The sequence below is a fragment of the Nomascus leucogenys genome, chromosome 3 (assembly GCF_006542625.1).
Source record: "Nomascus leucogenys isolate Asia chromosome 3, Asia_NLE_v1, whole genome shotgun sequence".
Classification (NCBI taxonomy): domain Eukaryota; kingdom Metazoa; phylum Chordata; class Mammalia; order Primates; family Hylobatidae; genus Nomascus; species Nomascus leucogenys.
Window position 1 is genome coordinate 132,995,094 of NC_044383.1, and position 16,831 is coordinate 133,011,924.

Genomic DNA, 16,831 nt, shown 5'->3' on the forward strand with positions numbered 1-16,831 from the left:
TCACACGCTGGGAGGCCTAGGAAGACAGAATGGTTTTGTGGGCCAGACCCAGGCCTCCACTGTCCTGCATGCCCTTGGAACACTGCTGCCTGCATTCAGGCTGCTCCAGCTCCAGCCATGGCTCAAAGGGGCCCACATACTCAGGCTGCTGCTTCAAAGGGTGCAAGCCATAAGCTTGGCAGCTTCCATGTGGTGTTAAGCCTGTGGTTGCATAGAATCCAAGAGTTGAGACTTGGGAGCCTCTGCCTAGATTTCAGAGGATGTATGGAAAAGCTTGGATGTCCAGCCTGCTGCAGGAGTGGAGGCTTTAGAAAGAGCCTCTACTGGGGTAATGCAGAGAAATGTGGGGTTGGAGGTCCCACACAGAATCCCCCCTGGGGCACTGCCTGGTGGAGCTGAGTACAAAGGATCACCATCCTCCAGACCTCAGAATGGTAGATTCACTGACAGCTTTCACTGTGCCTGAAAAAGCCACAGGTGCTCAACAGCCCTTAAGAGCAGCTTCAGGGCTGAACCCTGCAAAGCCACAGTGACAGAGCTGCCCAAGGCTCGGGGAGCCCACTCCTTTCACCAGTGTGCCCTGGATGTGAGACATGGAATCGAAGGAGATTATTTTTGAGCTTTAAAATTTAATGACTGCCCTCCTGAGGTTTCAGACTGCATAGGGCCTGTAACCCCTTTATTTTGGCTGATTTCTCCCTTTTGGAATGGGGGTATTTACCAAATGCCTGTACCCTCATTGTATCTTGGAAGTAACTAACTTGTTTTTGATTTTACAGGCTCATAGGCAGAAGGGACTTGCCTTGTCTCAGAAGAGAGTTTTGACTTTAGAGTTAATGATGAAATGAGCTAAGACTTTGGGAAACTGTTGAGAAGGTATGATTGTATTTTGAAATATGAGAAAGACATGAGATTTTGGAGGTGCCAGAGGTTGAATGATATGGTTTGGATCTGTGTCTCTCTCCAAATCTCAGGTCGAATTGCAATCCTCAATGTTGGAGGTGGGATCTGGTGGAAGGTGATTGGATCATGGGGGCAGATTTCCCCTACAGTATTGTCCTTGCAACAGTGAGTAAGTTCTCCTGAAATCTGGTCATTTAAAAGTGTGTAGCACTCTCTCTCATGCTCTCTCTGTCTCTCTCTCTCTCACCATGTAAGATGTGCCTGCTTCCCCTTTGCCTTCCACTATGAGTGTTTGTTTCCTGAGGCCTCCCCAGAGCAGAAGGTGCTATGCTTCCTGCACAGCCCATAGAACCATGAACCAATTAAACCTCTTTTCTTTATACATTACCTAGTCTCAGGTATTTCTTTATAGCAGTGTGGAGAATAAACTAATACAACTATCAAAATCCAAAAGTTCCTATATGGTCAATTCTCAAGAAAAACAGTTGCTTTTTAAGATTTATTCCAAGTCTCCTGACATAGGATATGCTGTCATACTATTTTTTTTAAATCCTCCTGCCTCAGCTCCTCAAGTAGCTAGGATTAGAGGTGTACACCATACCACTGTGCCTGGCTAATTTCTTAATTTTTGGTAGAGATGAGGTTGCACTATGTTGCCCAGGCTGGTCTAAAACTCCTGGGCTCAAGGAATTCTCCTCCTTCAGCCTCTCAAAGTGCTGGCATTACAGGAATGAGCCACCGTGCTGACCTTGTCTTTTATTTCTTTGACTTGACAGTAGTTGACATAGTTATGCACATAGACTTCAATTCTGCCTATGAAATTTATCTGTTGGGATCTTATATCCACAATTTCTGAATACTGGAATGCTGTAATTTTTAGTTCCTTGGTGATCTCTTTCAGTCCTGTGGCTTTAACTACCAACTACATATTGTCAGCTGGCAGTTATTTGCCCAGCCAGACCTCTTTCTTGAAACACAGACCTATATGCAGTTGTTCATGTCACATCTCTACATGTATACCAGACATCTCAAATTAACATGACCAATAAGATGGCCAATATCCACCATCAAAACTGCTCTGCCTGAAGTCATCTCCATCTCAGTTAGTAGCAACTCCATTCTTCCAAATTATGAAACCCAAATCTGTGGTTTTATATTTGAATCATTTCTCTTACATCCTGAATTCAATTTTTCAGCAAATCCTACTGGCTTTGTCTTCAAAATATATCCAGAATCTGAAAACTTTTTACATCTATTGCTGGCAGGCTAGTCTGTGTCTGTTATCCCTTGCCTGGATTATTCCTATAACCTCCCATTTAGATTCCTTGCTTTACTCCTTATACCTTATGATCTCTTCTTACTCTACAGTACTCAGAATAATCCTTTTAGATATACCATGCTCTTTGCCTCAATCTCTTTAATGATTTTCCATGTCATTCAAAGTAATATTCAAAAATCCTGCCATGGTCTAGAAGGTTCTACATGATCTATCTACAAACTCTGCCCCCAACAGTTCTTCTCTGTCCTGTGACTCTAATCATTGCTGGGTTCCAGACATAACAGAGTGTAAGGAAGGAGAGGAGAAATAAATAGATCAGAATCACAGTTAAAGTGTTTAGATTCTGTGAGGTTTTTCCCTCAAGAAAAGGTTTTTTCCTGGCTCATTTGTTTTGACGCGGTAAGCTTGGTTGTGAAGAAAGCAACACAGCTTCCAGCCACAGCAACCATGTACACTTTGCCTTCTACCAGGACAATGACTGGTTGCTTTCATCTTTTGCATTGCAGAATGCTAATGCCATACCTAACACATAGTAAGAAAATTTAAAAGTGTTCATTATTCTTTAAGTGTCACATTGCTAGAGAACACATAGTTCTTTCAATATTATCGGCAAATAGTTTGAAAAATATCACAAAAGGCATCTTTATCAATTAATGATATACCATACTTAATATTGGCTTCCCTTACACTCATGCTATATACGAATGCTTTCACTAACACCTCAACATTCCCAGTGCTGTTAGTAGTTTAAGGTTTCTCTGCAATGACCAGGACATTCGATGCCAAGATATGTAAGTAGTTTAGTGACCTCATTTCTAGGCTTCATGCTAAGAATTTCTGAATAGGAAACATTCTCAATATGGCCGTTATTTGTGTAGCACCTACACTTTATGTCTTTGAATTTATAAGTTGCTTATTGGTAAAACTTTCTAAGCCTGGGCATCTATACCTTAACAGATTTCCAAGAATTTATTATTTCCCATACTCTACTGACTCAAAAGAGAATTCTTTCCTGCATGTTAAAAATATTATTTGTGTAAATAGCTACTCCTTTAATTTCTGTGACATGAAGTTATGCAAGCTTTTGACTAGAAATTTCCCCTAAGGCAATTCAAATGTCAGATTGAGGAGCATATTAGGGAGTTTCAGCATGAAATATCATATCCAATGTGATCCAGCATCAAGTCATCTAAGAAGCAATAGTAATGGAATGGTATTTGAAAAGGTGGTGCAGTTGTGGAATAGCATAAACATCTATCATTTTATCAGAATATAAAAGTCTCTTTATAAATTTTAACCTCCAATCATCACTGAATGGTAGTGGTCAGTGGGGTACCTGCAATATTTCAACAGTTTCACAAAAATAGCCACAGTTTGAGAATGGTCTGTATGTAAAAATTTTATGATATATATTTAGGTCCTCAAGACTAACAAGAACATACGCTTTGTTTGTTTTTCTTATTTTTCTTTCTTTTTTTTGAGACGGAGTCTCGCTCTGTCGCCCAGGCTGGAGTGCAGTGGCGCGATCTTGGCTCACTGCAAACTGTGCCTCCCGGGTTCACGCCATTCTCCTGCCTCAGCCTCCTGAGTAGCTGGGACTACAGGTGCCTGCCACCACGCCCACCTATTTTTTTGTATTTTTAGTAGAGACAGGGTTTCACTGTGTTATCCAGCATGGTCTCGATCTCCTGACCTCGTGATCCGCCCGCCTCGGCCTGTTTTTCTTATTTTTCATGTGCTACTAATTTATTTTCTTCCAGGTAAAATAAAATGAATGCAAGGAAGCTAAATGGATAATCTGACACTTTTAAAAAAGCCCTCAAAATGGCCATTTTTATCACAGCTTCCATCAGTACCATTCCTTGCATATATTATATTCTCCGTTTCTAATACTTTTGCATCTTGTCCAGAGAATTTCTATGTGTTCTTCAAGGATTAGCTCAGGTGCCAATCATTCTCCTGCCTTCTCTGAGGAATCGCCCGTTGCAGCCAGCACTAGAGAATCAATCTGCCTTTTCCTTTAAGTTTTCCGAACTTAAAGAATCTCTCATATTTTTTGGTAATATCCATCCATACCTTTCCTATTTGACTGTGACCCTCTGGATGCCAGAGACTATATCTTATTTACTTCCAAATTCTCAATGCAAAGCAAATCAAATATTAAGCAATATTTGGGATTTGAAGGAGTGAAAGCAGCTAACGCTGTAATGTCTTTAGATCAGTTACTTAAACAAAGCTTTTCTTTCTCCCACAGAATCTATCCTCTGCATTCCTGAATCTCAAGTAAAATATCATTGCGTCCTCAGCTGCAGTCAGAATGCCTCAGCCGATGAGCATGTCATGCTTACTGTGCATTTTCTGGTATCTGGGCTGATACTGTTGTCCAGAATTCTCTACATGTGGATTGTGAAGAGCATTTATAGCAGAAGCTGTCTTACCAATGTTAATAACAAAGTACCTTTCCTCAAAGTGGAATCATCCTACCTGTTCTTACCTAGAGTGAGTTCCTCAAGCCGAATCTCATCCTCACTGAGATACGCAGAAAACATAAAGGAATCATAAGCAGCCCCTTTCCCACATATTATTTTAAATGACAAAACTACCTTGAACCAATGCTATTCAAATCACTGCCGTCCTCAAGTCAAGGCAACTCTTCAGGTGACCAAGGAAGCTTGACCAACCACCATGCTCCCAGCACATACAGCCTCTAATGCATTTCTTTTATAAGCATTGATCACAAAGGGCTAAACCACTTAAAGAATGGCACTGACTCGAAAAGGAGTGAAAATGAGTTTAACAGGTACAGATGCTAATTGCACTAACCTCAAGAGCATTACATAGTTTCAACAAATAAACATGCATAGTAACATGGTCCCTTGATTTGGTATCCCTGCTCCATCTGAATCATTTGTAGAGGCCACTAAAACAAGTATTTTGGCAATAGAAAGGAACAGTGGCAATGGCTTTAAAACGCCTACAGCAGGAAGCAGAGAGGGGATCTCTGGGTCAGGCTTCAAACTGCAGATTCGTTTTGTTGACATGGCTGTTGTTGTGTTATGTTATAATTCTATTAGATCTGCTGAGAAGGAGAATATTGAATCTGGGGGTGGGTCTTCATATGCTGATACTTATCACCACTGACACTTGAGCAATTTAACACGTTAGAAATTAAGTCTGTGTTTCAAACCCTCTACACTGTGGAACTAAGTGTTCTCAGCTTGTTCTATTTTTGCCTTTGGACCATTTCATTTTGAAGACACACTTGAGGAAGATGATAGCATTAATTTAGCTAACAATATTCATTTTGTTTTCATTAGTTGTTTCTGTAGTTTCATATTTTGATGCTTGATCTGATAAATGCATAATACCCAGAGGGTGCCTCTGTTTGTATTAATAACAGCAACTCATTCGCACCTCATCAATGATAGAATAGCTTAGCTTCCCTGTCAAAGGAGCATGAATCAGAAATATTCATGAGAAAAGGAATATTTGTAATGCAGATGGAAACTACAGGGAGAGAGGGGATGAAGTGAGCAGGGAGGACAAGTAAACTCTGAAGTGCAAGGCACTGCTTGGGGTTAATAGCTGTTTTATTCTCTAAACACCTCAGTGACTTGGGCAAGTTACTAAAGCCCTCTAAATCTCAGTATTATTATCTTGAAAGTGAGTGAGGGTCAGTTTTATCATTAAAAAAATTATTCTATAGTTGTATACTTAAAAACATTGAAATTATAATTTATAAGCTAATTTGTTGAGCAATGATGATCCTTGTGATCCCTTAACAGAAAATTTTATAAGCAAGGATTATATAATACAGGCAATTTTTGGAGTCATTAAGTAATAATAATAACTACCATTTATTGGATGATTTTGATGGGAATTATGTTTTCCAAATGCATGTTATATGATTAAGTTATCACCACCATGCTCTTAGATGGGTATTTCATCCCTGCTTTAAAAATTAATATTTTTATTTTCAAATGGTTTCATGTAACCTTTCACACAACTAGTAAATGGCAGAACCAAAAGTCAAATCCAGGACTCTCAGACTTTCCAAACATATGCATTTATCTACATGACCTCTAAGTTAAATGCCAAAGTAGTCATATTTATAAAGTTTCATCTTTCAAGTGCACACTGCAATCACATGTTTATCTCTATGCAACAAAAGTGACACACCGTTTTGCTGTCAGCATGAATGTTTATAATATAAAGATTCACTGCTATCCTACTCTATACAACTGATAAAGCAAGTCAAAAAACATGTAGCTTTACAAATAAAGGCTTTGGGCAACATTCTACGATCGAAAGAATAAGTATTTGAATTTATTTTGCCAGTAATTTATGAGTGGGCTCAGAATGCCTGTATCCAGAAAAAATTATTTATACTTCTGTTATTATCTTTAGCATATTAAATGAAATCATCTTTACCTGTTTGCTTTCCTTATTAGATTTGATATTTCTGAAAATAAGGGAGTAAGCCTTACTTATCTTTAAATTCCCAGCATATAACCCAATGTTATATAAAGAATAAACAGTAAACATTGACTATATATAACTTAATTAATAGGCATTTTCCAAAATCTAATTTATTCTGAAAACTTACCTCAGTATCTCTTCCTTTGTGGGTCTCTGAAAGACAAAAGTTAAAAAGTAGATATTTAATTTTGTTCAAGTGGGAAGGGAAAAGCTGAGACAGAAAAATGAACTGAATATTCAAAGTGTGGTTAAGCATCCACACTAAGGAGGAAAGAGTGCTATCAGCATAAACTAGATTCAACCAATAAGACAGTTAGCCTGAAAAATACTTCTAAAATTTTGTATGTTCTTTATCTGATATAATTTGTAGGAGAAAAATTCTAATCGTATTTTCTAACAGTGACTTATATTGGCTTCAAGTACTTTACCCAACTATACCAAAGGGGAATGTGAAAAGTTAATATTTAAGACATTGTTAAGATCCAGATGACCCATCGAGAACTGAGCCAAGCAGCAGCTAAAGGAATTTGGTGCTAGAAGACAGAAACAAGCAATTTGGTCTTAAATTTTGGCATGAAATCATAAAGATGTGAAAAGACACTAGCATTAAGAGTTCTGTGGCCTAAGTAGCATCTTTTTCCTTGGTGGTCCTCAGGGACAGGTAGAGCATCTTGCTCTCATTCTCCTTATCCTCCTTACTTATCAGAAGCCTAAATAATATCCCAACGTAGTCACTTATATGGAAAAGAAACCTGTAATTACCCCAGGATAGACGTCTCATATATTTAGAGAACATATCCACGTCAGTGGCCATGAGTCATACCAAATCAATGGCCATCACTTTTTAACCATGCTCTTAAAATGATGTACAAAAATAGCCACTTTACTTAAATCCCCATTGAGTCCTTTTTTTGTCTTTGAATGCTGATTCAGACGGATTATTTAGGGTTTAAAATCTTCAATGCCTTATCTCCTATCTTTCTCTTATTGTTTTGAATGGGATAATAAGGAAATCTGCGTCATATTGCCAGAGACTCACATTAACATGAACCATCTTCTTTTCTATATAAATGTTTCTTTTATTAAAAAGGAAAATAAAATCAGTCTCTTTTCTGCACAATGGGAATTTTGGGTTGGTGCAAAATTGATTGCAGTTTTGCCATTTAATGGCAATCAATTTTGCACCAACATAATAATACTCAATAGTGATTTTTGCATACAATAATTTCATTTTAAGTGATAGTGAAATAGTTAGCTAAAGTAACTGTCTTTGTATTCCTTCTGCTTTCACTGTGTCATGAAATAGGCTGTGTACTTGATGGTGAGCTTGTAAAAATCAATGAACAAAACTTTTGTGGTTTCCCTTCAGTTTCTCCCTGCCCCAGATCCTTTCTCCACCTTCTGATGCCTTTCTCTGTGTTCCACACTGACCTGTGTTCACAGCACCAGCCAGGCCCACTTTTGGCTATTTCCTATGGGTCCAGCCCATGGGAGGCTCTGGCATGAGATTGGATAAAGTAAGGGAGCAAGAGGCTGGGGGATTTTTCCCCTCTCCCTCCCTGCTTTGGGGCAGTGCTGCTCTACAACCATAGCTTCCGCTTCACAGCTCCTTTTCACCAATCAGTTCTCGGATTCTAGGACCACCATTTTCCCCTGCTCCCCTTTGGGCTAGTGGGCAGTATCAGCAACCTACTATTGCTCCTCTCTGAGTGTCCTAATATCCTTTCTGTTTCCTCACCCCATAAGTAATTCCTTCATTAAACTCTCTTCATTGGAGTGGATTCCATTTCTCACTAGGCCTCACGGATACAATTGTGAACTTGATAGTAGAGCATCTTAAACATTTCCATTCCAATCCCTTAACTTTGTTGAAGTGTCTACAAAACATAACCTTTCTTCTCTTGGTATAATTGAGGCTGGAATGAAACAGTTCAACAATAATATTGGGTTTCTGTAGCCAGAAGGGATGTTTAACCCTGGTAATCAGGAAGCATGGTAGTGTTCATGAATTCTGTACACTGAAGAACCACTTCCTTTGGGACCCACTCTGGAGTCACCCTTCTTGCCAAAAGGAATGCGGTATCATACCTTTTCTTATTGCAGGGAAAGCAGAGACTAGATACAGCAGTACACACACAGCTCTTAGACAGCCATATGGGCATTTGAGGCAAAATTAAAAGTCAGTAATGCTGATCCCATCCTGATTTAAATTTTTGATATTTTTTAAACTGAGGATTTTTTTGCATTAATTTTAATTGTAAGTATATTATGTTAAAATTGATTTGTCTTGACTACTGAGATTTGGATGTCCCCTTCCTTTTGCACCCAAGGTGTCTCACTATCCTCCCCCTAGTCAAGTTCCTCTTAGAGGGAGACCGAACCTTTAAACCTCTCTCAAATTGAAAGGGAGCCACAGCTAGGTTATGGTGAGTGATTAAAGATATGAGCTTGGAATTTAGACAGGCCTAACTCTGAATGTTAATCCCACCACTTACTGGCTGTTGCCTTGGGCAAGGTTCTTAAGGTCTGTCTCTAAGCCTCCGCTTCCTCCATTGCAAGATGAAGATAATAATGTAGGTCAACAAATGTAATCTGCATTGCAATGTCCAAAATGTTCTTAGAGCCAAAAGACTTTTGGCACAAAAGCATTTGGCACGTTTGGCAGCAGATCCTGACCGAACTAAGATAAGTCAATTCATAGCCTTTATTTATTCCTCTTATAAAATGATTATTTATGGGGTGCTGCCTCAGACTCCACTGGAGGTGGTACAAATTAAATATATGGTACATGCACTACACAGCTTGACTGAAATCTGAAAGTTCTGAATTGAAAAATTTATATGACCCTGAGGGTTTTGGATAATTATTGTGAACCTGTAATAGCTCTTCCCAGGGATTCAATGAGATGATGCGTGAGAGCCAGGGGACTTGGTGAATGGAAAATTGAGTTTTTCCCAGGACCCTGAAAATCTGAAAGCAGAGATTTGATTCTGGAACATCCAGGCCCTGACACTGCTTACTCCCCTGCTGAAGATGAGATGTTGCAGACACTGAATTGGGTTCAAGAGGCAAATAGGTTGTTAGACAATTCCATCAGAAAATGATGGACACCCTGAATATTAAAGGGCAGTGCCATGTCAAGAAAGACCCTTTGTGCACCTTGTATGGACAGAGCCTCTGGAAGCTGTGGGCTCCCGTTAGATTTTGGGGGCAGCCCAGGAAGCTATGCTGAGATTCGCAGCATCTGCTCTTCTCCTGTGTAGCCACCTCCCTTCTGATTAGGTTTGCATCCTTGGCTAATTAGATCAGGAACCTAATCTAACCTTGCAGTACGTGTGTGTGTGCTGGGTGAGGGGGGTCTTCCTGTCAATCTGTGACCCGGCTGAAGCACTGCAGTGCTCAATAAACATTGTCCATTAATGTCATTTTAATCATTATGAGTTGCTAACTGGCAACAGGCATTTTTCAGAATTGAAGCTTTCTTAGAAATCAGTTGACTTACAGTATCATTTTTGAGCAATTGCAGATGCAGAGACTAAAAATTTCACAGTAATCATGAATAAAGCTTGATTGAAGAAAGTGAAAATGTCATCCCAGTCTGGGGCGGGATATGAACTGTATCAGCAGAACATGAATGATGAAGAGACATCTAGACTGGACCATAACCAAGACAATTCCCTTAATGATACATGACTAAAGACTTTACCAATTTCCAGTAAGAGTCAGAAGTTCATCTCAAAGTCTACTTTATATTCTTCAGAGTTCCTTGTTTTTAATTTTGACTAAATAACTTGAGAGAACAGTATAGAGTTTTTATTCCACAGCATGGGTTTAGAAATCTCATTTTTTTAATTGTCTGTTCACTGTCTTCAGAAATAGTTTTAGATAATTAATCTGATCAGAGCCTCCCTCTGTAATTTCAATCAGAACCTGGTGCCTAGAATGGGCAAAGCAGACTGGAGCCACTCTTGACTGTAGCCTTGAATCTGGGGAAGCTACCATGGAAGGAGAGCCAATGGCTGAATATACCGGCATTGGGCTTGCTGATATTAATGAAGAGTGTGTATACCCCCAGAATTCCCTGACAAGATGGGCAAAGAAGCAAATCACTTGACTTCCTGTGTCTCAGTTTCTTCATTTATAAAGTTAGTAAGTTGCACTAGAATATCTTTTTTTCAAACTTTCCTTTTGCAAAAGTCTTCCCTTATATTACTTTTTAAACTAGAAATTCCAAAATATGACAAAAATAGAGGCTTTCCGTGTGAAGTAAGAGTTGAGGTGCAGAGATCCTGTTTTATTCCTATATTGTCTGTCTTTAGAGAGCACTTAAGACTCTGAAGGGTCTTATGAGACTCAATGAGCCAGATGGTTTCCAATAATTCTTTCTGCCCTAGCATTCCCTAATTCCAAAAATCTATGATTCTAATGGCTGCATTTTACTAGGTATCTAATTTGTGCACGGCTTGAATTAAGCATTTTGCACACAATATCTTATTTAAGCTTTAGAAAAACTTTACAAGATGGGAACTTTTTATCCTCTTATATAGATTAAGGAACTGAGACTCTAGAATTTAAATAACTTTCCTAAGGTCACACAGCCAGTAAATGTGACTCTAGGATTCAAGCTCAGTTCCGCTGACCCCAAAGTCCATATGCTCACCAGTGTGTCTGTCAAAGGATCCAGAGAGAAACACTAGCCTGCTGAAATAAATGGTCTAGCCTGAAACTAAGATTGAAAATACTTGGGCTTCATACTGGTGTCTTTTCCACTCTATACAAGAGCTTTCTCCTCTTCCCTCTTCTCCCCCAACCCTTCTTCTTCTCTTTACTCCTTTCTTCTCCTCCCTCCAAACCACCTCTCTAGGACTCCAGAAATTCATACAGCAAACAAGGCCACTGACAGCTGCCAAGTTTCACAACTTATACCCTCAGAATCCAGAGACAGAAAATTCCCAGAGCATTTCCTAGGGGCAGGTGCCCATTTCTGGACCATTCCGCCATGGCCTCATTCCAAGGGGCAGAGTAAGGGTATAATACAGCTTTTCCTGCTACAGCCTGATAGAGAGAGGTGGAGAGGCACAACTACCCTGAAGAAAATGTTAGAAGCTGGGTTTATTTCACAGAAAGATGCAACTGATTCATTAGAAAAAGATGTCTCTTATTTTTATTTTCTCATTAAAACACCTAATTATTGAGTACTTGTGTTTATCATGCTGCATGAAGACATAAAAATCTGGAAGTCCAAGAATGTGTTTTTTTCTAGGGATTTCCACTCACTACTTGGACAATGTTGAGAAAATTACTTCTCTCAGTAGTTCAGTTTGCTTGTAGGTTGGTAATGCTGTTTATTTGTTGGATTTGGGGGTTTTGATTTTTAGATACAAAATAAAAGGATCATTTCAAAATAGTTCTCAATTGCTAACATTTTCTACCTTGGCAGATCTGTCCAGAAAATATTTCTAATGCCAAATGTAAAATCAAGCATTGGGGGAATCAAAACAGAAATGCTAACAACACTAATAACTTTCACATGTAGTTGCTTGAGGGTTTACATTGGCCCTCTCTCTATGACTTTGCAGGACAGTTTGTGGTCCAGATGTCATTATGTCATTATTCTTTTATACAAGGAGGACACACATCAAGAGGTTAAATAACTTGTTCATAATCACACAAACAACACCATGGGGCCTTGAACCCTAGTTCAAGACAAACCAAAATACCCTGCATCATACCCTGATTCAAAATACCCTGATTTAGAATCAATATACCCTGGACATTTGTAACAATTTCCCTGGTCATCAGAGACTCTTGATTTTAGTCATTGTCATTTCTCTGTTGTTGGCTCCTAGTTCTAACTAAATGAATACACACTTGACGCTATGGAGGTCTGACAGCCACGTTCTTTAAAGCAATTCACTCAGCATTTTCAGGTGGTGTGATCAGTGGTAGCACCTATAGAAATGCAGCCTCCCTTGTGTTAGAGCATCAGTGTACAGCTACAGAACTTCTAGGGCTGGTCTGCCTGAAAGTCTGTAAAGGGAAACCATGAACACCTTATTATATTATGCTCATTATGGCTCATTGAGCTGTATAGACTTGGGAGCAGGGAAAAAATTTAAAAACCCAAAGTAGGCATTGCATCTTATTTGTAATTTGCTGTTTTCTCTTCTCCTAGTCACCTCTTTTAAACTAAACCAAAAACATATATCTCCTTCTAAACAAGGTTACTTGGGCAGCATACCCAGTGAGATTGCACCTTGTATAATAAATTCTCTGCTCAAAATGGTCCTAATAGTGCAGTCCTTTCAGCTTCCAGGAGAGAAAAATTAGCCTTTGGCATTTTTAAAATTTATTTTAAATCACTTCAGTGTTAATAACTACATACATACATAAGTCAATTTTTGATTAGCATTTAGGTTGGATTACTAGGAAAGACTATCAGGACAATTAAATAATAGAATAAATATAACAGTAGCCCACATGGATGTGGCCCTTTTACTTCTCCCTTTTTAAAGCTTTTGTCCCTGCCACTGAAAACTAAAATAGCATTATGAAAAGAAATTATTGCTCCCTTAATCATTCAAACTAATGGCCCCTTGATCAGTTTTTGTCATTCTTGAACTCTACATAGCATCCGACTCTACTGATGACCCCTTCTTAAATAGCTTTCTGCCCTTGATTTTGGAGGGGTAAGGCTATTGCATTGTAGTTCTTTCACCTTTCCAAAACTGCTGGTATCTTCTTCACCTGCTGCTAGTGTTAATTTCCTTTTATCTCTATTTACCTCCTACCTCAGACAGCAAATCCAGTTCACAGTTTCAAATATCATCAATATGGAAGACCTTAAATGCAAATAATTGCCAGTTTCTTAGCAGAAACAAATGAAATGGGGAAGAAGAGGGACAGGTGCTGACTAAGCCAACACTGATTGTTACCCACTGGAAAGAGAATTCGTGTTTCCTGGGAAAGGGTCAGACTGACTTAGAGTTTATGAACTGTTCAAATTTCTATTCTTGTTTGTAAAGCTAATAAAAATCCCTTTGTGCTGTTGGATTTTGGAGAAGTTTCTTTAATCCTCTTTACATAAACCTTGCCTCTTTATTTCTCCTTTCCAAAAACAAGAATCTGTATCATCTGGATTTGATATCCATATTTATCAACACAGAAGTTACTGGATTTTGAATAATTTCTCTTCCTTTCATGCCGTGCTACATAGAAACAGACTGTGCACAAAGCAAAATCTAAGCAAAAAAGCTTACAACAACTACGTTTTGTGAGAAATAATAAAGTGAACCAGTTCGTGGTGGTTTCATTGATATCTTCCTCAAACCCTGAAAACTTGTATTGGCATAAAGATTCTCCTTTTCATATAAACTGAAATTTCTATGGTTACTTTGAATGAGAGAATCCTGAGTCGAGTCTCAGGCTCAGACAGAGGTTCCACGACTTACTAGTTCAAACTCAATTTCTTTCTTTGTGAAACAGAATTAGTATAGATGCCTGCTAGGGTTCTTGGGAGGATTAAACGTAATGATGTAAAATGCCTAGAAACATAGCATTCTTTCAATAAACACTACTGGCTCTTACAGTAGAGTTGAGGAGAAGAACCCAGAGGCTAAAAAAATCCAAATGGCATGAAGGAAATCAGTCCGTGATTCTACAAAAACAAGGGAGCCTAGTTCAAGACAGACCAAAATACCCTGCATCATACTTCTATTGAGAAGTAGAATAACCTACATAATTACAAATATTATTTAAGTTTTCTCATTTGTTTGTTAAGGGAAAGAGCTAAAAAATATGGCAAAATCCAGAAGGATGGTTGAGAGCTCTGCTGAATGTGAGAGGAAAACTTCAGAACTGTAAGGACTACCTAGATGGTTTGTTGCTCTATGCAAGGCTGTCAGATAGGTGTTCGTTTACTTACTTGCTTTTATTAACTTGGATTATTTGTTCTTAGCCTTATGGAGTATATTAGCTTCTGGAATATTGGAAAGAATGTAAAGGTGGATATGGGCAGAGTATAGTTTAGAGAACCTGACCAATGAGCTTTGCCAGCCTAGATGTGGGAAGCAGGGTTACTTGCTCCAGACTTGCTATTCCTGGTAGTCTATGGTATTAATATTAGGCTGCATTTGCTGTACTGCCTCGGTAAGCTTTTACAATTTCCCAAGTCTCTCTAAAACAAACTTTTAGATGAATACTTTGTGCTCCAGCAGTTCCCTGCAGAAGCCCTGGTAGACCCAGGTCTTCATGCAGTGAAAGGATGCTTCCCTGGCTACAAAAAATAATCACCAAACATAGCAGAGGAAACTTAGGCTGCCTCATACTGGTGTCAAGCTAAAGACAAGAGAAAATAAATCATCTTACTGTGTGGGGATGAACAATAAAATCCTGGCAACTGACCTCTGACTGAGTTGTTATCGAAAAATGCTATTTGTTTCCCTCAGCCAATTGAATCATGATACTTCCTGTACCCTGGAAAAATATCAACTGCAGTTAGAAGGAAAAAAAAAAGAAGAACTGAACAGAATGTTTGATTAATTAATGAATTCATCTTAATCATATCTTTAGCAGACACCTGAAAGAGTAGGCCTATCACAAGTTACAAAACAACTACCGTGTTTTGGATTATTATTAGAAAGCCTTGGACAAATCTCCTAGAAAAATAATCATAATACTGTTTAATGAGTTTTCAATTATCCAGAGGTTGATTATTGCATTTGCAGATGGTTTGTACCTCTATTCTCCTTCTGCTCTCTCAGGCTGAATGCCTTTTAGCTATTATAGTGTCTGTGTGCATTTCCAGGAGAGAATTGGCAGAAAGAGACATCAGCAAGCATATAAATTGAAAGACACATAAATTGAAGAGACAGTGAGTACTTTGCCTAAACAAGGCTTACGTATTATCTGTAGATCTAAAATCTCAAGCTCTCCCATGAAATCATATTATGATGCCCTACCAGCTAAGGGCCTTGTATCATCGGCCTTCAATAAATATTGGTAGAAAGAAGGGATAGCATAGTGGTAAAGAGCCAGGCTGTTAGGTCACCTGTGTTCACATTTTATCTCTAAACTTGGGGCTGATTGATTTACTTAACATCTCTATGCCTTAGTTTCCTTATCTGCAAAGAGCATTGTGGTTCATTGTATTGCTATCAAAATATGTACTAAAGGGGCAAAGCTGAAGATGAAGATAAGGCATGAGAGAAAGACTGAATTTCTGACATTTTCACAGCTCCCAATCAATAGCACCAAGGGCAGTGATCCATGGTGGAGAAAACATATTCACCTTCTGAGACAGAAAGTCCGTAGACCATGGAACATTTCCCCCAAGCACTGTCAAACTAGCGTGACAAGTTGTCCCTGAAGAAGGTGACTCCAGAACAGATGTCTACATCTCTGGGCAGGAAAGGATTATCTCTATCTTCTCAAACTAGACTCTATTACCATTTTTCAAACATCAAGAAATGTTTCACAAAATTTTACCTAATTACCCAGTTGTGACTGACAAGGTACTAAACTGTCTATCATGCTCAGGCTGCTGAATAACTGAAATATGGAATTAGCTAAATTGTCCAACATGGACTTTAAAGGAAGGATCTTAATAATTCCCTGGAAAATAGGTAGTGACCCCAAGAATACAACCACACTATCGCTGGGGAGAAGGGAGATCAAACATACATAAGCCTGTGTTATTGAAATAAAATAGAAAAGAAGATGGAGAAACTATGCAAGAAGAATATTTCAAAATGAGAATATACATGTAGTACATTGAAACTAGATTAAGAAGTTTGACTCTGGAATATTTTTTTAGGCAGAAAATGCTTTGCACTTCAGAAAATTAAGGGAAACATAGACTTTGCAAAGCAATAGATAAGATTACAGATTGAGATGAATAAAAGAAATAGCAGAACTAAAGAAAAAATACATAAAAAAAACTTCTCTTGCAAATGATCTCTCTTTAAAACCACCAGAGGAGCAAAATAATATGAGAGAGCAAATTCCATGCTCAATGAAACTAGGAAATGGCTACAATCCAAACAATAAGTTTTTAACAAAATTGAGATAGAGCACAGAGTGCCAATATATCATAATACTTCTAACCCTAAGAAATGATCTGGAGATCAAAAAGGGGAAGGAGATAAAGAAGTAGTTAATTGTATTGCTGCT

The 16,831-nt window shown here is 38.5% G+C and overlaps 2 long non-coding RNA genes across 2 annotated transcripts in view; both read right to left on the reverse strand.

The window, feature by feature from the left end:
- Positions 1 to 16,831, reverse strand: part of LOC115834466 — a 275,808-nt gene that overhangs the window by 108,520 nt on the left and 150,457 nt on the right. The gene's annotated exons all lie outside the window — the stretch shown is intronic.
- LOC105739575 overlaps positions 1 to 16,831 on the reverse strand; it is a 140,944-nt gene that overhangs the window by 104,963 nt on the left and 19,150 nt on the right. Inside the window, exon 2 of the long non-coding RNA XR_004029384.1 lies at positions 6,789 to 6,814. This is a non-coding gene — a long non-coding RNA (uncharacterized LOC105739575). The remainder of the gene's footprint in view (positions 1 to 6,788; positions 6,815 to 16,831) is intronic.